This window comes from Eulemur rufifrons, chromosome 30 (assembly GCF_041146395.1).
Source record: "Eulemur rufifrons isolate Redbay chromosome 30, OSU_ERuf_1, whole genome shotgun sequence".
In the NCBI taxonomy this organism is placed as follows: domain Eukaryota; kingdom Metazoa; phylum Chordata; class Mammalia; order Primates; family Lemuridae; genus Eulemur; species Eulemur rufifrons.
In genome coordinates this window covers 115,737,276-115,759,958 of record NC_091012.1, presented here as the reverse complement: position 1 = coordinate 115,759,958, position 22,683 = coordinate 115,737,276, and the positions used below count along the sequence as shown (strand labels likewise).

At 36.5% G+C, this 22,683-nt stretch overlaps 1 pseudogene; it reads left to right on the top strand.

Annotated features, from left to right (window-relative positions):
• The first annotated feature begins 15,748 nt into the window (after nucleotides 1-15,748).
• Nucleotides 15,749-16,377, top strand: LOC138379036 (large ribosomal subunit protein eL15-like; annotated as a pseudogene).
• The last annotated feature ends 6,306 nt before the right edge of the window (nucleotides 16,378-22,683 follow it).

The window sequence follows — 22,683 nt, the reverse complement described above, 5'->3', positions numbered from 1 at the left end:
GAAATTGAAGAGGAAACAAAAATGAAAAGATATTCCATGTTCATTGATTGGAAGCAACGCTACTGTTAAAAATGTCCATACTACCCAAAGCAATCTACACATTTAATGCAATCTCTATCAAAATACCAATGACCTTCTTCCCAGAAATAGAAAAAATCATCCTAAAATTTATATGAAACCACAAAAGACCCATAATTTCCACAGCTATCTTGAGCAAAAAGAACAAAACTAGAGGAATCTCATTACCTGACTTCAAATTATAGTACAGAGCTGTAATAACCAAACGACATGGTACTGGCATAATAACTGATACATAGACCAATGAATGGCAAAGAGCACTCAGAAATAAATCCACATATCTATAGTGAACTTATCTTCAACAAAGGTGCCCAAGAACATACAATGGGGAATGGACAGTCTCTTCAATAAATGTTGTGAGAAAACTGGATATCCACATGCAGAGGAATGAAACTAGACCCTTATCTCTTGCCAGATACAAAAATCAAATCAGAGTGGATTTAAGACTTAAACCACAGACCTGAAAATATGAAACTACTAAAAGGAAACATTGTGGCAAGCCTTCAGGATATTGGTTTGGGCAAGGACTTACTGAGTGATACACACAAAGCACATGCATCCAAAGCACAATTGGACAAATGGGATCACATCAAGTTAAAAAACTTATGTGCAGTGAACAAAATAATTAATAATGTGAAGTGACAACCCACAAAATTGGAGAAAATATTTGTAAACGACCCATCTGACAAAGGATTAATACCTAGAATATATAAGGAGTTCCAACCACTCAACAGGAAAAACCAAATAATCTGATTAAAAAATGGACAAATTATCTGAACAGACATTTCTCAAAAGAAGACATACAAATGGCCAGTGAAAAATGCTCAACATCATTATTCATTAGAGAAATGCAAATCAAAACTATAATGAGATATCATATCACTCCAATTAATCTGGCTTTTATTAAAAAGACAGGCAATAACAAATGCTGACAAGGATATGGAGAATTCAGTATACTGAAAAGTTTCTGCACTCCCATATTTATTGCAGCACTATTCACAATAGCCAAGAGTTATAATCAACCTAAGTGTCCATCAACGGATTAATTGATAAAAAAAATTGCTTTACATATATACAATGGAATATCATTTAGGCACAAAAATGAATCAAATCCTTCCAATTGCACCGACATGGATGGAACTGGAGAACAAACATTATGTTAAATGAAATAAACCATGCACAGAAAGACAAAACTCTCATTTTTTCACTCATATGTGAGTGAGCTTTGGAGGGTTCTGTGAGTCACACTCTGAATGTCATAAAGGAGCCTTTTGTATGAAAGTATGACCACGTTTGGAGAGTGATGTCACCAAAATGGCAGAATAGATACAATCTGGCTTCACTTTCTCCTGTAGAAAACCAAAACCAAATGTCCAGCATCAAAATTATCTCTAACAATATCCAGGAAATCAAATATGAGGATGAGACAATCCCCTGGGCCACAGAGAAGTGAAAAACTCTGAGCAGATGGTAAGAGAAAAGGATTCCTCTATCCATGAGGCCACTCTGCCAATCTGCCAGGCACTGTACATATAGAATTCCTGCAGGACTCACAGGTTTTTACACTGAAAACAATGAGATCAAGGTGGACAGATAGTTTCCTCATCATCTTGGGTTTTGTTGCAGAGGAACTCATTCCTAATTTAAACCATGAGAAGTGCTGGTAGTGCCTGTAAGGAGAAAAATCTCTGGAGACAGCTAGAGACAAAAGAGAGGAGGCAACATTAGTAACATCAGCATTCAAACTCTTTATCTCAGTCAAAAGAGTTGGCAAATCAGAATGTCTGTTCAGCAGTACCATACTGTAGGAGCCATGCTTGAACCCCTCCAGGGCTCCTACTCACCACCATCAACCAATACAGGACAAGCAGTGCTACAAACATTTGTGAGAGCCAACAGAAACCTGGGCTTAAGGTGTCATCTAGTGTCCAAAAGAAGGTAGCAATCTAGGATTAAGATGAATCAGAGACAACAGCAAAGAATCTCTAATCAAACATACCCTAGAAAGACTAAAAAGCCAGATATTGAAGACTGAAATAAATAACTAACCCTTCAGTGAAAAGCCATACATATACATGCACAAGAAACAACAGCAAACAGGAAACTATCTTCCCCAAAACGACAAAGAAATGAGGCGGTTATTGACCCTAATGAGATGTCAATATGTGAGCTCTCAGATCAACAATTTAAAACACCAGTTGTAAGGAAACACAGCAAACTCCAGGATAATACAGAAAAGTAATTCATATATTTATCAGAGAAATTTAACAAAAAGATTTAAATAATAATAATAAAAAAATCCTGGAACTTAGAAATACATTTGTTGAAATGAAAATGCATTAGAAGCTCTTAACAGAAGAATGGTCAAGCAGGAGGAAAAAAAATCAATGATCTCAAAGACAGGGTATTTGAAAATAGAAATGAAAAATGAGACATAACAACCAATACCACAGAAATAAAAACAATCATTAGAGATTGTTATGAACAACCATATGCCAACAAATTGGAAAACATAGAAGGAATGGATGAATTACTGGACACGTACAACCCACCAAGATTGAGCCATGAAGAAATAGAAAACCTGAACAGAGTAGTAATGAATAACAACATCAAAGCAGTAACAAAAAGTCCCGCATCAAAGAAAATTCCAGGACCTGTCAGCTTCACTGCTGAATTCTACCAAACATTTAAGAAAAAACTAAATCAAATTCTATTCAAACTATTCAAAAAATGTTGAAGAGGACAGAATACATCCAAACATATTTTACAAGGCCAGCATTACCCTAATACCAAAGTAAGACAAGGATACAAGAAAAAAATAAAACTGCAGGACAATATCCCTGATGAACATAAATGAAAAAATCCTCAGCAAAATATTAGCAAACCAAATTCAACAACGCATTAAAAATATTATTCTCCATGATCAAGTGGGATTCATCCCAGGGATACAAAAATGTTTCTTTTTAACACCTGCAAATCAGTAAACATGATACATCACATCAATAGAATCAAGTATAAAAATCATATGATCATTTCAATAACTGCTGAGAAAGCATTCAACAAAATTCAACATCCCTTTATGATAAAAACACTTAACTGGCTATAGTGGGAATAAACATTAAAACAATAAATGCCATATATGACAAACCAACAGCTAACATCATACTGCATGGGAAAAATTGAAAGAGTTTTTTCTAAAACCTGGAACAAAACAAGGATGCCTACTTTCACCACTTTTATTCACCATAGTACTGGAAGTCCTAGCCAGAACAATTAGATGAGAGAAAGAAATAAAGAGCTTCCAAATTAGAAGTCAAACTGTCCTTGTTCACAGGCAACATGATATTGTATTTAGAAAATATTGAAGATTCCACCAACACTTTTAGAACTTATAAACAGATTCAGTAAAGTTTTAGAATACAAAAGCAACATAAAAATCAGCATTTTTAGATGCCAACAGCAAAAAAGTTAAAAAAAAGAAAGGTTGGATTGTGTTAGAGGAATTGGCCATCATTTGACTCTAGAGAAATACAGTGTAGTTCTTTGTATTTTTGGATTGATTCCTTCATACCGTGCCACATTTACTTTGGTCCTATACGTATTTAAACGTTTGAAGTGCCTTAGACTCTTGCCATATTTCTAAAATAAAATTTCATTAAGCTCCCCCCCCCAAAAAAAACACCTAGAAGAGAAAAATTTGAATGTTCTTTATCCAACATAAAAAAGATAAATGTTTGAGGTGATGGATATCCCAATTATTCTGCTTTGATCATTAGACATTGTATGTGTATATCAAAATATCACATGTACCCCAAAATATGTACAACTATTATCCATCAATAAAAATTAATTTAGTGTAACATGAATAACAAAAACAACAAAAAATACTGTGACCTTTGGATCTTACTGAGGTATTAGCAAAAGGCTGTCTGGCCACACTGTTGCGGCCCGATTACAGAACGGGGGATGAACACATAAACATACATACAGACACACAGAAAAAACACACGGACACACATAGACGGTAAAGACTGCAGTATGGAAAACTCCAGTTGCTTTATTTTTATACTCCTATTGTCCAGCAGCTACTTCCTGGTATGTGACTATCTTTAGGGTCCTGAGGCGACATGTTCCATTTCTTATGGAAATTGCTCAAGGGAAGGCAAACGTTTGCATCTTAACCTTTGGACCTCATTACCCGTGTGCAGGACAATGAGACACACCTTGGCTATTTGCCATAGGAAACAGTTTGTCTATTTCAATAGGCCATTGACCTTTAGCTCCAAGAAGCATTCAGCAGTCAATGGGCCTTGTCCAGACCCATTGACTTCTAGCCTCAAGGAGCATTCTGGACCCATTGACCTTTGGACCCAAGAAGCAGGTCCAGATTCGCTGACTCTGAGATCAAGCCAATTCTTGCTCAGGGAGGATTCCTACACACACTTTAGGTCTTCTTTCCAGAATCAGCTTTCCTGACAGTGGATCTCCTAATTTTAATGTCTTTTGCAATAAAGACAGGCTGAGAATTCCTCTAATCATCAAGACCTGTTTCCTTTTTGCTTAATAGTTCTCTTAATTTATCTTTTCCATTTGCATTTTACTATAAACAGCAAGAAGAAATCATGCTGCTCCTTTAACATTTTGTTGAAAATCTCCTCCTCGGCTAAGTATCCAAATTCATTTTTTACTATCTCTGCTTTCACATAAGTTCAGGGCACAATTCCACTAAGATTTTTGCCTCTATGTGATGATTCTCTCCTTTCCCCTAGCTTACCGTAGTGATTTCATTGCTTTCTTCTGAGCCTTTGCTGGCAGCAGTTTCCAAGTCCAGACTTCTACAAGCAGAATGTTCAAGTCAATCTAGGATTTTTCTACATGCTCCTCAGTGTTATTCCAGTCTCTTCCCACTCTTAGTTCCAAAGTCACTTCAAAAGTTTTCGATAATTAGCACCTCATTTCTAGCACCAAAATATGTATTAGTTTTCAAATGCTGCTATCCTAAGTTACTACAGACTTAGCTCCTGAAAACAACATAAATTTATTTTTCTATAGTTATGCATGTCACAAGTCCTGTACAGGTCTTACTGGGCTATAATCAAGGTGTTAGTAGGGCTGTCTTTTTTTTTTTCCTATAGATTATAGCAGAGAATCTTCTCTTGCTCATTGAGATTGTTCACAAAATCAAGTACCTGCAATTGTTGAGACAAAGGGCTGATATTCTTTCTGGCTGTCAGTTAAGGGTCATTCCCAGCTTCTAGAAGTTGTCTACACATTATAACTTCTTTTCTCCATCTTTGTGTCCCTTTCATGTTTCAAATATCTCCTGTCTCTTATTCCATTATCACATTTCTCTTATATTTCTGCCTTCCTCTTCCACATTTAAGGGCCCCTGTGATTACATTAGGATCACCTGGACAACCCAGAATACTCTCCCTATCTTGACCTCTGCTAATTGGAAACTTGAATTCAGCCTTAACTCCTTTTGCCATTAATATATTCATGGGCATAATGTCATAGATTAGGAAGTAGACATTTGTGGGGTGGAGATATTATTTGTCCTTACACTTCAAAATACTTCTTAAAATGTGGTTTAATTTTTCTAAAATTATTTCTCATCCATTTATAAAATCATAAATAAACCCACAACTTAATTCTGCTAAAATTATTTCAAAAGCAGCTGTGAAGTGGTATGACTGCAAAATTTTATTACTGGTCTTTTCATCTTTGTATTGGGTCATGTTCAGTCACCCTTCAAAGAGATACAGAAATTAGAGAAGAACGTCTTTCCTCTTCCTTGGCTTAACATTTTATCAGCCTCTAGTCAGATTCCACTCAACTGAGAGACCTGAAATCTACCATATTGGTACTACTATCTCCTATGCACTGACCACTGACTGTTGCCTTGGTATTTTTCCTCCATTAGATGAGGGCAGATCAAAATAAGCTAAGTTCCAAGCGTTTAGGTGTGAGGAAGGTGCATATTATGTTCCTTACCTTCTATTGGCCAATGGAGGCATAAAGGTACCCATCACATGGAATCCATTGGTTTAGGATTCTGCTCTGATTTTTATATCATGGATTTTGTTTTTCATTTTTAGTTATATATCATCATCAGAATCATAATTATTACTATTATTATTTGTATTAAAATAATCTATGATGAGTATGATAGACCTCCACCTCAACTTCTGTCCTTTTGTTTGGTAATAAGTAAAATAAACATGTGGCGATCAGAACATTCTAACAATTGGCCACATCTGAAAAAAGGAGCAGCACTGGGTGTCTTTTTTTTCCTTTCACTGCTTTTTCAGAGGCAATGAAACTAGCCCTTTCATTACAAGGATAGCATGTAAGGTCTTCACTAATGAAGTGTTTTCAGTCACTGGTAACTAAGGAAAGCCAACTCATTTCATTTTGGGGTGCTAGTGGTTTCTTGGAGTACTTGCCAGCTGTGACAGGGTCCAGGCCTTGGCCTCCAATATATAAGTAGTCAGGGCACCCATCAGCAGGGTTAGAGAAACACATAGCAAATTATGTGAGAGGAGAAAATATGTATGTGGAAACACAGTAACTAAGCAATCTTGCCACAGAGTATGTAAACAATAGAATAAATGATGTTTCTTCAGTGTTTTTCTGTATCATTTATGATTTAAACATACAACGTACTCATATTGTTGGTAAACATCTTTCATGATAATAAATCCTTTCAGAATCCCAACTTTAAGAGTATAAATTCAATAAAATATTACATATTGAACATATTACTCAAGTAATTTAATAAAGAAAAAATACCTTGCACAGAATTTTCTTGACACTGATCATTCTCTAAGAGAGCTATAATATCATTGAGAACACAAAAAACAGAAGATACGTGAAAACCAGATGAAGTAGCATCTACTTTAAAATCTAATAGTTATTTTAAACTTTTCCTGGTGAGCAACAATTTAACCTGCAGATATACAAGGTGCAATTGCATACCCCTCTGTGAAGCAGGAATTTTCACTTAAAGCAGAGGTTTATTTTTGTGAATTAATTTAACTCATTTTTTCCAAAGTTCATTCATTTCTCGAACAAGGTTTAATCAGTGTCTGATGTGTTACACCACTGCAGTAGGCATTAAAGTTTTTAAATAACAATAGGTGAATATTTGAGAGGCAAATCACAGTAATCTCACTTTCTTCATTTTGTTCTTTGGTCTTTGTGATATGCTAATCTTTCTGCTTGTAACAGCATCTTCTTATCCCCTGAGAACTTTCAGTTATTTAGAACCTTAGAAAAATATAAACAGAGAAATTTTATATCCAAGGGCCAGCTTAAATGAATATTTTTAGAGATCACAGAGCATCTCACCATCCTAATTATTTTTATTTTAGAATGCAGAAAAATAAGCAGATTTCAAGTAAAATATAGATGAGTCATTTTGACAATGAATTATGTCATCTCCTAAAAGGATGATATCTTTCATGTTGAATTTTCATAGATTTTTGAAAGAAGATGACAATGAATCACCCTCGAAAGGAAGAAACCCTTTGCCATAGGTATTTTTTTCACAGTCTGATGTGGGAAATTTTATTTATTTATTGTTTTAATGATATATCATAGTTGTACATATTTTGGGGGTGCACATGATATTTGATACATATTTGTATAATACAGAGGAAAACTAAGAAACTGAATTAAATATGTTAATATTATGTTTGAATTTTCAAAAGAACTACTTTGTAAACAACTTAGGTATCCTACAATGATTGTTAAACTTATTTCTAAACATGTAAACATATTCTTAAATTTTAAAGGAGTTCTGTTTAAAATTGTTTGGTAACCTTTTTACTTTTCTTTGTCTTTTTTTTTAAGATATAGTCTCTGTCACTCAGGCTGGAGTGCAGTGGCACAATCACAGCTTACTGCAGCCTTGATTCCTGGGCTCAAGCGATCCTCCCACCTCAGCCTCCAAGTAGCTGGGACTACAAGTGCAAGCCACCATGCCCAGCTAAATGTTTATTTTTTGGTAGAGATTGCCTTGCCATATTGCCTAGCCCTGGCCTCCCAAAGTGCTGGGATTACAGCCTTGAGACTTCATGCTCAGACTTATTTGGGAATCTTTAATCAGAACATTCAATGAATGCAACACAAAAGAATTCATATTTTGAAGCTATATGTATAATAAAAATATTGAAAACAAAGCTTACAAACTTCGTGGTATTGATTCATACTAAAGCAAGTAGGAACTGAACAACAGCAACAAAAATAATTCAGGTGCAAATGTTGTCCAAGAGTTAATTCTGAAATTCTGTAATATTTTACAATATCTCAACCCGTGGGATGAATCCTTTGATCAACCATCTATTTTTAATTGGTTACACTTATATTCTGTATTGCACAGGGAAGAAATGAGAGAAGTTTGCCATATCTAAATCTGGAAACCTTCAAAATAATTATAAATATACACAATTTGACAAGTTTTATTTGTGAAAATATTTTTAAGAAAGATTCTGAATTGAAGCAAAAATCCAATAACTGTGAAAGTATTGGGGCTTAAATGTTTATACATTTAACTATAGAAATAGAACTGTAAATATCTTCTATTTAGCAGAGATTACTCTGAGGCTAAGAGATACCTCAGCAACTATAGTTACAATATTTTGGAATGTTGTGGACTATGAGAAGACTCAATTAAAATTATAAAAAAGGTAAATTTGCTAATTGTAAAATACAATTTTAAAGAATATGACAAGAAATATGATGAAGAAATTAAATTATAAATCTATATAAAATATTTTTTTCAGAAACATACTAGTCATATAATATTAGTAAAACTAAAAACCTGAGTAAAATATGTTAATATTATTACTTTAATATATTTAATTGCATTATTGTGATATTCAAATAGTCAATATAAATACTTTTAAATATTTTCATTTATTTAATATGCACATATTATTTGTAAAATTTTTTTGAATAAAACTTCTTGTATGTTCATAGACATAAAACTGATTCTTTGGTTGATAATTTTTTATTTAAAAAATCTCTTTGTTGCCTGCCATTCATTTTCAAAAGTGATTTACTTGTAGAGAATAAATCACATGATTGATATACTCATATTACAACTAAGTAACATTTTTGGTGGTCCAGCAACATAATGGGCAAAAAAGCCATTCATAAATTTTAGTGGAGATTGGGTTTGGGATCTAATCTACCATGAATTTACATTATCTTCTGACCCCATAGCAGAATTATCCAGCACTGCAAATACAGTTCTATTTGACTTTATGGAACTGTCCAAAACCTATTATACTATGAATTTCATAGTTTAATGGAGATTCCTATGAGCATAGAATTTAATTGTACTTCTTTACAGCTACTTTTGCTTCTCATCTTCTGGGTACAACCAGTGAGTATGGTAAACGCAATCTAATGATACTGAAGCTGGCATACCACTAGGTTGGAATGCTGGGCTGCTTCTGCCACAGGACAGGGCCGAAAATTTAGTTATTAAATGCCCTTCTTTAAAAGCAATATCTGCTCTATTCCCAAGCCCATAAAGCTCTGTAAATAGGGATCAGTGAAAACACTGTTTTGATAATTACTTATTGTTTTAACATTTCCTGTAATTCAGGCCCTCTTCTGTTTAAAACCCATGACCATGCTGCCTTTAGAAAACCTGAACCAGTGACTGAAAGCCTCACTTAATGATTCAAGCTTACTCAAACTCCTCTTGTTCCTATAATAGACAAATCAAAGTCCTGGCCTGTAATCCCAGCACTTTGGGAGGATGAGATGAGAGGATCGCTTGAGGCCAGGAGTTCGAAACTGGCCTGGGCAACAAAGACAGACCCTGTCTCTAGAAAAATTTTTTAGAAATTAGCTGGGTGTGGTGGCACACACCTGTAGTCCCAGCTACTCAGAAGGTTGAAGCAGGAGGATTGCTTGAGCCCAGGCATTTGAGGCTGCAGTGAGTTATTATTGCAACACTATACTGCAGCCTGGGCAACAGAGCAAAGACCCAATCTCCAAGTAAAAATATAAATATTCAAATTAATCCTTTCATGATGTCCCTATGGATCATCCTATCTTATTTGACTGACCTAACAAATGCTTGACTTGAACCATACAACTATCTGGACCCACCTTAAGCTACCTAGGAACTGTCTGTCACCAAGGCCAGTTCAGAAATTTTTTAAAAAATTTCTTGTTATGTATTATATGTATTACGTATCTACCATACCCTGGGAAAAACTATGGTCAACCTAGAATCTTATTTATGTCAAACAAGACGGACTGGGTTCTTTTATAACTTGAGCTTGTCAGTGTCAGTTATACTGCTAGGTATTATAACTAGTATTGGTTTACCTCTATATAGAGCTGAAGTTCTTGAAATTCTCAGTCTATCTTTTCAAACTTAAAGAACTGTATGTTACATATATTCATAGACTGAGGATTCATGATCTGGTTGGGTTACCTCTTAACATAGTCCCCAGTCTGATATTATATTAACCTTAGACTGACAGTTCTTGACCAGCTGTTAATAAATGGGCTCTAGAAATAAAAGTCATTTAAGAAATGACATTTAAAAAATAAACATCCCCAAGATACAAACATTTTTAGGCCCTCAGGTAAAGATCTCTGCTTGAGATCAGTCAAGATATTTATGAAGAAACCAACAGTTCTGAATGGAAACCCTCTTGGTCAAATAAGGATTTTCAGTGTTTCTGTTATTTTCCTTATACTTCCATTTTTGCACTGACTCCTTTACCTCTGTAAAACCCTCTTATTCACCTCGAATGTTCAACTTTCTGGATATAAAAGCTTTCCTGGACTTTATGGCATGTAGGCAAGGATTTTGCCTGGAAGACTTTGCCTTGCATATTTAGTATGTGTCTCTCTTTACTTGCCCAAATGAAGTATGTGTCTCTCTTCACTTGCTTTTATGATTTAACTGTTATCTTAACTTCTTTAGCCCTATCCATTACCAAAGTTTTAGGTATTTTCTAAGAAAACAATTAAATATAAAGCTTTAGGAAATCAATAATGTATTTCAATTAATAAGAGGACTTCTCTATCAAATGTCCCATTGTGTTCTGTTGATAATAGTAAGTCAAGTTTAAGGAATGATTAATCTGATTATAAAGTTAAATGTTTATTCAATTGCTGAGATTTATCTTTTGTCAAGGTTAAAAACCAAGACTGACTTTATAATAGGCTACTATTGTATTAGCATATACATATAGCTTGTTGCTAAACAAAATAGTCTTAAGGGTTTTCATTTATTTATTTATTTATTTATATACCGAATTTTGACAACTCTAATGGAGGCTTCAAGGGAACACTCAATTCTTGCATAAAATTTTTTAGCATATTTCATCAGTTGACACATAGCTTTGAGTAGTAAACTCAAGATTGTGTGTAGGGAATTTGTATGCGTGATTTCTTGGTGTACTTGAAAACCAGAGGAAAGCAGTTTAGTACTTTTTACAAACACATCTAAAAGACAATACTAATGTTACATTTGGATAATTTAAACAAAAGTGAAGTTTGCTTTAATGATAGCATCAATCTTCAAAAAAGGCTTATTCACTGATTTATGATCTTTGTCACCTCTATTGATCTTAACTGACAATAACAAAGATAATTAAATTGCTTAGTTTATTAAAATTAAACAGTTTGGGACGGATTTATTTTTTTAAAGAACTTTATTTTTTTAATGTTGCTTTCTGTTGTGTCTTCTGTCCCAGTGAAATGTCTTGTTGAAATTTGTATTGAGAGTGAATTTTTTGCCTGCAAAATGTCCTTGAAAATCATTCAGAAATAAAATGATATTCTTTGCATTTATTTGGCAATTGATTTTTTGTTGGAATTATGATGTGATTCCTTAGAACAAAGCTATGCAAAACACTTTCAATTTCTTCAAGGCTTATAGTGCTACACAGTAGGAGGGCTAAAAGAACTAATGAACTTGAAAAGTCAATATGCTGAATTAGAAAACACAATCATGAAAAAGAAAAGCAAAATTAAGGACACTGAAAGCAACACTGAAGCCGTGAACTTTAGAGTAGGATACACCATAACATATAGTTCTGGTTGTTTTTGAAAGACAGTGATAAAATACAGGACATATAATTTCTACATCTTAAATCAAGGAAAAACAAGGTATTTTCTATTTCTTTGGGACTGCCTTTTCCTTTTCTTGTTTTGAATCTTGTTTCAATAATTTATCAAATAGCAGCATAAGAAGTCTGAATAATACAGTTAGCAATACCTAATTGAAAATGTAATTTTATCCATGTTAATATGGTAAAATATTCAATTCAGGAAATTCTTGGGTCTGTTGCCCACAAAGTATGGAAACAGAGGGTCATAATTATGCATAATAATTTAATGTCATAAAAGGCATCTGGTCTCAATCTCCAGCATATAAAGTGATTTAATTTGTTTAGTGAAGAGTTGTATTCCTTATTGTCTTGGAAATATTTTATGTAATTAAAGATAAATAATATATCCTTTTATGTATAAGCAAGCAATATTTTATTTAAACATTTTGTAAAAGGCATGGATTCTTTTTTAAATAGTCAAAGTTATTAAGAATATGTTTGAAAACAGATCACATATAAAACTGTATTTTTAAATATAGCATCTTTTGGATGTCAACTAATTTAAATACCTGAAGCAGTTTTTAATTTTTGAAAAAAAAAAACCTGATTTATTTTACTGTCAATGAAATGCATGCTCTTTCAATTTTCTTACAATAATAATAGAATAATTAATTTGAAATCTATGTTTTGTTTGCCATGGGCAAAATTGATCAGTTTAAAAAAAGTTAGAATGACTCCAAATAGACCATTTGGATAATACAGATCATCAAAGAGGAAAAAAGAAAACCAAACCAGCAAAGAAATAAATTAAAAAAAAACATACTTTTCCTTACTTTTAAAAATTTTGGCTCTCTATAAAATGTAATAAGAAAGACATGAGACATATATTTTTATATATATACAATATTTACATATAAAATAAGTATAGTACTTCAAAGAGGCCATTATGAAAGTCTTTGTACCCCTTCTAAAGATACTGCCTTTGTTCAAAATAATTTTTAGTTTATTGCATAGTCTCTAAATCAATGATATGTGCTACCTTTGTCATTCATGTTTTCAGTAGGCAAAGTTATATATGTCCTTATTTCTATGAATTGGATTCATTTCATGAAATGAGTTAGTAGGCATTGAGCACATTCCACAGAATGTATCACTGGCTCCTTCTGGTATGTCCAAAAGAGAAATTTTACAATTTATTTTCAGAATAGAATGTTTGTTAGAATAAGTGGAAATTTCTGTAAAATAATAATTTTAAGGTCTTGACATACTTGTTTTTTAAAAAAGATATTATCTAACAAGCCACAAAATGATACCTACTATTCTACAAAGTTTTTCTAATTTTTGAAGCTGATTATTTTGCAATGAAACACACTTTGTATTTTAATGCTGAAAATAATAAATATTTCCATTTCAATCAGTAATTATTAGTCCACATGAGAAATACAAGTTCTTGAGGATGGTTTTATATCTGGGTTCTCAGTTCTGTTCCATTGGTCTATGTCCCTGTTCTTGTGCCAGTACCATGCTGTTTTAGTTACTATAGTCTTGTAGTGTAGTTTGAAGTCTAGTAAATTGATGCCTCCCAATTTGTTCTTTTTGCTTAAGATTGCTTTTGCTATAATGGGTCTTCTCTGGTTCCATACGAAGTGTAGAATTATTTTTTCTATATCTGTGAAAAATGATGTTGGTATTTTAATAGGGATATTATATAATATTGAATCTGTACATCACTTTGGGTAGTGTAGACATTTTAACAACATTAATTCTGCTGACCCATGAGCATGGTATGGTTTTCCACCTGTTTACATCCTCCATTATTTCCTTCCTCACTGTTTCATAGTTCTCCCTGTAGAGGTCTTTTACCTCCTTAGTTAAATATATTCCTATGTACTTTATTTTCTTTGTTGCTATTGTGAAGGGTATTGAGTCTTTGATTTCGTTCTCAGTTTGACTGTTTTTGGTGTATAAGAATGCTACTGATTTCTGTACGTTGATTTTGTAACCTGAGACTTTGCTGAATTTGTTTATCAATTCCAGTAATCTCATGGCTGGAACCCATTCTAATAGATGAAGTATCCCAAGAATGGAAAAACAAGCACCACATGTACTCACCATCAAGTTGATTTTAACTGATCAACACTTAAGTGCACATATAGTAATAACATTAATCAGGTGTCGGGCAGATGGGAGAGGGGAAGAGGGGATGGATATATACACACCTAATGGGGGCAGTGTGCACCATCTGGGGGATGGACATGCTTGGGGCTCTGACTCAGATGGGGCAAGGGCAATGTATGTAACCTAAACATTTGTGCCCCCATAATATGCTGAAATAAAAAAAGAAAACAAATGCAAAAAAAAATAAAAGAGAGAGAAATACAAGTTCTTACAATTAATTAGAGTACCTTTTAAGGAAAATCTTTAAATGTTTTTAAAAATTAAATAAATAAAAGTATCAGGCTATTTAAGTATTTTAGCAACTAAAATGACATTCACTTTACCATTTTAAAATATATACGCTTTTTCTTTTTTTGACACAGTGTCTTGCTCTGTCACCCAGGCTAGAGTGCTGTGGTGTCAGCCTAGCTCACAGCAACCTCAAACTCCTGGGCTTTAGCAATCCTCCTTCCTTGGCTTCCCAGAGTGCTTGGATTACATGTGTGAGCCACCAAACCTGGCCTAAAATATGTACTCTTAAAGATCCATTAAAAATACCATATAACTTTAAGACTATCTGAAACACCCAAAATTTTCAGTAACTACTACAGAGCGAGCAATCAACATTCAATGATCATGGCATTCTGAGTGTAAAATATTTTTCAGGGACATATGACTACATGCTCTAAAAGTTTTCCCACATAAGTTCTTTTGTTCTCTTGTTGATGCTGAATTTTGTCCAAGAACTGGGAAAGCCCAGCACCATACATTCTATATCATTTATGTGAGTTCTTCCTCAATGGAGATCCACATGCTAAATATAAATACAATAATTAAACTTTCTAGATCTGGTGAGATAGTATTTTATATATTTGTTTTAGTGGAAGCCGTGTGTCCTCTCTTATGGTCCCTGGAAACCAAAAGACTCTATGCTGAGTATCCTGTATCTGTGGCCATCTTCTTTCCAGTTTTAAGCTAACATTATAGAAAAAGTATATATCTGTAATTTTTATGCTAATCTAGAATATTCTACTCCAAATGTTAAGTGGATTATGGTGTGAAAGCATACTACTAATGCAACTTCTTCTTAAGGATTTGAGGTGAAGTTCAGACACAGCGAATTTATTGACAATGTCAGCAGTGGTAGGTGTAGTTTACTAGTGCCTCAGGCTCTCCGTCCTTCCCTTATACCTGAATCATCTGCAGCTGTAGGTCCCTCTTTATCTATATCCTTTATCAGAAATAGTTGCTGATACACCTGATAGAGATATTAGTTCACAATCCAAATTGGTTGTGAAACAGGGAGTAAAATTACATTGAAAGAAAAGCAATAAACTGTAAAATGGGTGCAGGCGGACCACATTTTTTCAATAATCAAAAACTGTAGTAAAAGAAATAAGGGCCTTTCTGTCTGTCGGCAGCCATCAGGTAAGCCAAGATGGGTGCATACAAGTACATCCGGGAGCTGTGGAGGAAGAAGCAGTCTGATGTAGTGTGCTTTCTTCTGAGGGTCTGCTGCTGGCAATACTTCCAGTTCTCTGTGCTCCACAGGGCTCCCTGCCCCACCCAGCAGGATAAAGCGGGCAGACTGGGATACAACTCGAAGCAAGGTTATGTCATAGATAAGATTCATGTGACCCGTTGGGGGCCACAAACGCCCAGTTCCTAAGGGTACAACCTACGGCAAGCCTGTCCATTATGGTGCTAACCAGCTAAAGTTATCGCGAACCCTTCAATCTGTTGCCAAGGAGAGAGCTGGATGCCATTGTGGGGCTCTGAGAGTCCTGAAGTCTTACTGGGTTGATGAAGATTCCATCATACAAATTTTTTGAGATTATCCTCATTGATCCATTCCATAAAGCTATCAGAAGAAATCCTGACACCCAGTAGATCACCAAACTGGTTCACAAGCACAGGGAGATGTGTGGGCTGACATCAACAGGCCACAAGAGCAGTGGCCTTGGAAAGGGACATAAATTCAGTTGGTTCTTGCCATGCAGCATGGAAAAGGTGCCATATTCTCCAGCTCCACCATTACCGCTATTATAAGTAATGTTTGTAAAATTCCTACCTAATAAACAATTTAGGATTGGTCATGTCTGCTTAAAAGTGTCATTTGTCTGTTAAAACCAGTCTGTAGATTGTTTCATGAATGCTTTGTCAAATTATGAAGTTAAAGTGCAATAATTTTTGAAGAGTATAAGTGATGGTGTATCTTGTTTCTAACAAGGTTGTGAGGAGGATGCTCTGTGGCTAGCTTGTGCTCCTGTGCAGGCTTTGGGAATTGGAAGAAAAGGTGAGTGGCAGCAGGTTGGGGAGACATGCTCTTTATTGTTGGGGGGCTATAGCAGTGGCAAAAAGCATGGCCAAGAACATGGCAAGCACTTACATATGGCTCTAAACACTAGTGGCAACATGCCATGGGAAATTGCGATCACATGGGTTCACACAGGAGATAACACCTTGGTTAGATGAGTATGCTGACTCATGCCTCCTTGGAAGGCCAGCTAACGGGGTCTGCAGGGTCGGGGGCAGGGGCTGGCCAGAAAAAACACTGCAGCAGTCATCTTAGTTTGGCCTAAGAAACCTGTTGCCTATACAAATGCAGTTTCCCTTACATTCCACCCCCTAGGTAATACACAGGACCATAGGGAGGCCCCTTGGGTGCAAAAGCCACAGCAACAATATAGAGAACAACACAGTATTACCAGACCACAGCCAGCAGCTCCTAACACTAAAAGAGTCCAACGCCAGGAGGATGAGAGACATTCCCACCATTGTTGTAGTGGGTCTCCAGTTAACTGTTGGATGGTCTGTACTTCACTATAAACTTCCTTTAATGTAGAGGAGATATCCTCCTAGTGATGAGGTACATATACACAACATTTAGTATGTATGACTGTGCATGTGTCTCTTTGAGCTGCAGTGAGGAAATCAAGGGCCACGTGGTTTTGTAAAATTACCTTTCTCATCTGTGTAACTTCACCCATCAAGAGGGCCAAGGCCTGCCAGGTTTGATTCAGGGCCCGAGCAGTATGCTTCACTGGGGCATTTATTTTTATCTCTACCTTAATGGGTCCACCCCCAGTAAAAAAGATGGCTACTGGGTAAAACCACCATGGAGTCCATTTCACCTGATGCCAATGGGAGAATATGGCATCCCAGTTATGTGGCTTCTCAGTAAAGGTGGGGAGGACCTTCCCTGGAATACATGGCCATCCCCACGTGCATCTTCCCCTCCGAGCGGGAACATAAAGCCACCCATATCTTACACATGTGGCCTCTGGTTATCTGGGGTCCCCTCTAACCGAGTGCCTTGGCTTAACCCCTAGTCTATATCAAAGAGGGGGGTTTCAACCATAAAATCTTACAGCCACACACTGTGGGTCTCTCTGGCAGGCATCTCAGCTTCCCACCTATTGGGTGCTTTCATGAATTGCTAGTGGGGATCCAGCTGATTCCTCAAAGCCAGCAATACCTCATTAGGCTGTTTATCTAATTTCTCTTTATCTACTCCTGCTAGTAAGAGGTCTAGCTACATCTGGGTTCAAGACACCTTCTGGGTCCCTTATACTGCCTTCTTCTGCAGGAGGCCCTGAGCTCGTAGGCCCTTCTTGGGTCCTTGTAGCATACACACTCATCCCTTCCCCCCTTTCCGCTCTTTGGCATCTCCCAGAGCCGCCATGGCAGTGGTGATCTCATGTATCCGCTTCTCCCCATAGGGAGTGAGCACAGCTGCTAGCAAGCCAAATGAACCAGGGGGAGCTGTGAGTAAGATTAGGTCTTGCATGTGTGTAGTGAAGTGCTCCTCATGGGTCCCTGCCAGTTATCTACTGTAAAAATGCCTTGGTGCATTCCCATCTCCCGAAGAATTTGAATTAAGTCCGTGTGTGAAGTCCACTTACTCGCAGTTTCAGGTAGATCTCCAGCGTCACCCTATACTGTGTGGGTGGCATCCATGAGCCATTCAAGTAAGGAGTGGTGGCCCTCACCACAGCAACCACTTGTTTGTAACCTCTGCCTCAGGGAAGGTTATATAGTTATGGATGCCAATTGCTCCATCTCCCTTGGGGAACACAGAAAGCTGTCCAGACCTTCATCCGATAAACACAACAACCAAGCAGGCAGAGTAAGAGATATGCTGCGTTACTGTAGGTGGGCTTACGCCGACTCCCAGGCCCCGTGGGTTGAGCATGCTCCGTTTTCTGCTTTACGACGGGGCGGGCTCTCAGCAGAGGCAGGGGCTGCCGTCAGTCTCCTGCATACTTGCAGTTTTGTCAGCGTCCAAGTTCGGACCGCTTGTTAACTCTTTCTCCAACTCCTGCAGGCAGGCTTCCAAATTTTCCTCTATCTCTTGTAACTCCCTTACCTGAGCTTCTTGCTGCAGGGTGTCCTTATGCTGCTCCCAGAGGGCTGTAAGGAAGAGCCAGCCCACCCGACCAGCCGCTGCTCGCTCCCTAGGCCACAGCGACTCTTCCAAGGCCTTCAAGGCCTCTTCCAGGGTGGCAAGAGTACATTCCACCTGCTTCCACCCCGTGGCAGGGGCCCACGATATGAGGACCACTGCCACTGGCTGCCACAAGCCCATAGGAGGCCACATGTCCTCCACTGCTGGGGTGGAGGGGACACTTACCCCTCCAGATCCTGCCAGACTACACCAAGTGTGAAGAGGATGCTCTGTGGCTACCTTGTGCTCCTGTGAAGGCTTTGGGAATTGGAAGAAAAGGCAAGTGGCAGCAGGTAGGGGAGACATGCTCTTTATTGTGGGGGGGGGAGGGGCGGGGATACAGCAGTGGCGAAAAGCATGGCCGAGAACACGGCGAGCACTTATATGTGGCTCTGAACAATAGTGGCAACATGCCATGGGAAAGCGTGATCACATGGGTTCACACAGGGGATAATGCCTTGGTTATATGAGTATGCTGACTCATGCCTCCCTGGAAGGCCAGATAATTGGGGACGAGGCCGGGCCGGAAAAAACACTGGGGCAGTCATCTTAGTTTGGCCTAAGAAACTTGTTGCCTATACAAATGCAATTTCCCTTACACAAAGTAAGCTTTTTTTTTTCTTCTTTTTCTTTGCTTTATCCTAGTTATATGTCAGTTTTTAAAACATGTTATATGGTGTAATAGGTGTAAAATAAATTTTTTAAAAGAGGAATGCTGAAACTACCCTGTAGATTTGTTTGGTGCATGTGGTGAAACCTACAGCTTTACTGGGGCGATGGCAATGCATTTCACAAAGTTGGTCCATCAATTGTGTGCTCACTTTCACTTTAAGGGCCCCGCCACATTGTGTTGCATTTATGTTTCATGTGTTCCAGTGGACTAGGCTAATGTTTCCCAGGGTAAATTTGAATGTGAAGGAAATACAGGAGAGGAATTGTTCCATGTCTTCCAAATTATTGATTTGCTGACTTAAGAATAGGTAGTTTGATTTCAAAATGCAGTTGATGGTTTCCCTGAACATATTTTCTCTAGAGGGTTTCAAAAGGCTCAGTTAATTGATTTATAGAAAATATTCATAGCAGGCTCATAAAACTTCTTGAGACCTCAGACCTAAATTGCTTTCTACCCCCTGCCCAAAACAAAACTTAAACTATATATTTTGATTTTGTGTAGAGGTTGTTCAACTAAAGGAATAAATGTATATTAAACAAAAACAAACAAAGAAATAAGGGAATATACTAGCAATATGAGAGAAAAATAAGAAATTATAATTTAGAAAATCAAAGGGCAAGTATTAATATCCAAGAGCTGGGATAAATAGTAAAATGTACACAGCTGAAGAAATATTTGTCAATTTAAAAACCAGGCCAAGAAGCAACCACAGAAGTAAAAAAGAAATATATTTATTTTTATTTTCTTGTATTTTTTAGAGACAAGGTCTTTATCACCCAGGCTGGAGTGCAGTGGTGTGATCATAGCTCACTGTATCCTCAAACGTCTGGGCTCAAGAGATCCTCCTCACTCAGCCTCCTTAGTAACTGGAACTACAGGCACTGTGCCCAGCCAAGAACAAAATATTAATAAAAAAGAATACAAATTATAAAAGAAAAGTTATAAACATATGAAAGATAGAAGTAGAAATTCCAAAGTCAAAATAACAGGAATCCTGGATAAAGAAAAACAAAGCAAAACAAAACAAAAAATAGAGATATTTAAAGAAATATTGAAGATGTATTTCATAAAAGCTAATTCCAAAATAAATGTATAGGCCGGGCGCGGTGGCTCACGCCGGTAATCCTAGCACTCTGGGAGGCCGAGGTGGGCGGATCATTTGAGCTCAGGAGTTTGAGACCAGCCTGAGCAAGAGTGAGACCCCATCTCTACTAAAAATAGAAAGAAATTATATGGACAGCTAAAAATATGTATAGAAAAAATTAGCTGGGCATGGTGGCGCATGCCTGTAGTCCCAGCTACTCGGGAGGCTGAGGCAGGAGGATCGCTTGAGCTCAGGAGTTTGAGGTTGCTGTGAGCTAGGCTGACGCCACGGCACTCACTCTAGCCTGGGCAACAGAGTGAGACTCTGTCTCCAAAAAAAAAAAAAAAAAAAAAAAAACAAAATAAATGTATAGACATAAAAAAATAAACAATGTCAGACTGAAAAAATTCTTTGAGTGCTGTTAAATAAAATTTATGGGAGACCATTGATTTGGACTAGGCTCCTGCACTAAAGCTAAAAGACCGAACCAATATGGAGTTTAACTACACTAGCTGAATTTTAGTTAATTGCAGGAGGATTTGTAACTAATTATTAAGGTGTAACTAATTAAGCTGATTCTACACTGCACTTCCGTTTTCTATAAATGTTGTCAGATCATGTTATTGGTTGGAGTTCTCTGAACTTGCTCTGGTTCGAAGGGCTGCCAGATTCTCGAATCATTTTTGTTCTGTTTTGTTTTGTTTAGTTTTTCTTTGCTTAAATGAACTCAGATAAAATTTAAACTTGTCTAAGGTTTTTTTCTTATTAATAGGGCCAAAGAGCATTAAGAAAAGTAAATTTTTTTTTTTTTTTTGAGACAGAGTCTCTCTCTGTTGCCCGGGCTAGAGTGAGTGCCGTGGCGTCAGTCTAGCTCACAGCAACCTCAAACTCCTGGGCTTAAGCGATCCTACTGCCTCAGCCTCCCGAGTAGCTGGGACTACAGGCATGCGCCACCATGCCCGGCTAATTTTTTGTATATATATATATTTTAGTTGTCCATATAATTTCTTTCTATTTTTAGTAGAGACGGGGTCTCACTCTTGCTCAGGCTGGTCTCGAACTCCTGACCTCGAGCGATCCACCCGCCTCGGCCTCCCAGAGTGCTAGGATTACAGGCGTGAGCCATCGCGCCCGGCCAAGAAAAGTAAAAATTTTACTAAAATTTAGTAAATTTTAAGAATATCCAAGACAAAGAACAATTTGTAAATATCTTTCAGTAACAAAGAACAGATCTACTAAGTATTAGACTGCTCAACTAAAGCACATCCCAGATTAAATGGAGTCATATATTTGATAATTTGAAGGAAAGGAAATTTTAAACTGAAATTTCATTCTCAATGGAATTATTAAAATGTGACAGCATAATTAAAATATTATCAGGAATCAAAGATCACAGAAGATTTATCACAGAAAAGTCACAAAAAACAAAACACAATTTCTGAGTGAATTATTCAAATAAGAAGAGGAAAAAAATCTCCAGGTGGTACTGTCAGACTTATGGCAATAAGCTTAAAAAAAACCTTGATAAAGTTGACTACTTAGAAAATACATACGTACAAACATAGGTACTTACCTGAGATTAAAAATAAAGACAGTGTCTCCATAATAAATCAGTCTTAAAATCTATAAAATATTTAGATAGTACTAGTATGAGACATAAGTGAATCTCTAGGACATGAACATAAGGGGATGAGAAAATTTTTAGTTTTTGAGGAGGGTGACATAGATCATTTTTTAAGGTACGCTATTTAAAAGAGACATAAATAAAGGCCAAGAAAATGAAAAGTTTGAGTGTATAAGGACAGAATAAAGATATAACAAGACAATGCTAATCAAAAATGCTGATATACGTGTACAAATACAAAATCCTTTAAGAGTAAAAAGTGTTAGGAAAATTTTAAAAAATCTGAATATTATTGTGGTAAATGTGTGGTTGGACCACCAGATCTTTCATCTTCAATGCTGAAGCACTCATTCCTCAGCTCTTAGGAATATCAGTAGGTAACAGCTTGCAGATGAGTATACCTGATTATTGTCCTCAACTGAAGAGTGTTGCCTTGTCTGACTGAATCCACACCCACATCTAATGACTAGTCAATGTGAAAATACAAAGGCTTGGATTTTTTGTCCTAATTAAGATATACCATACAGAGCC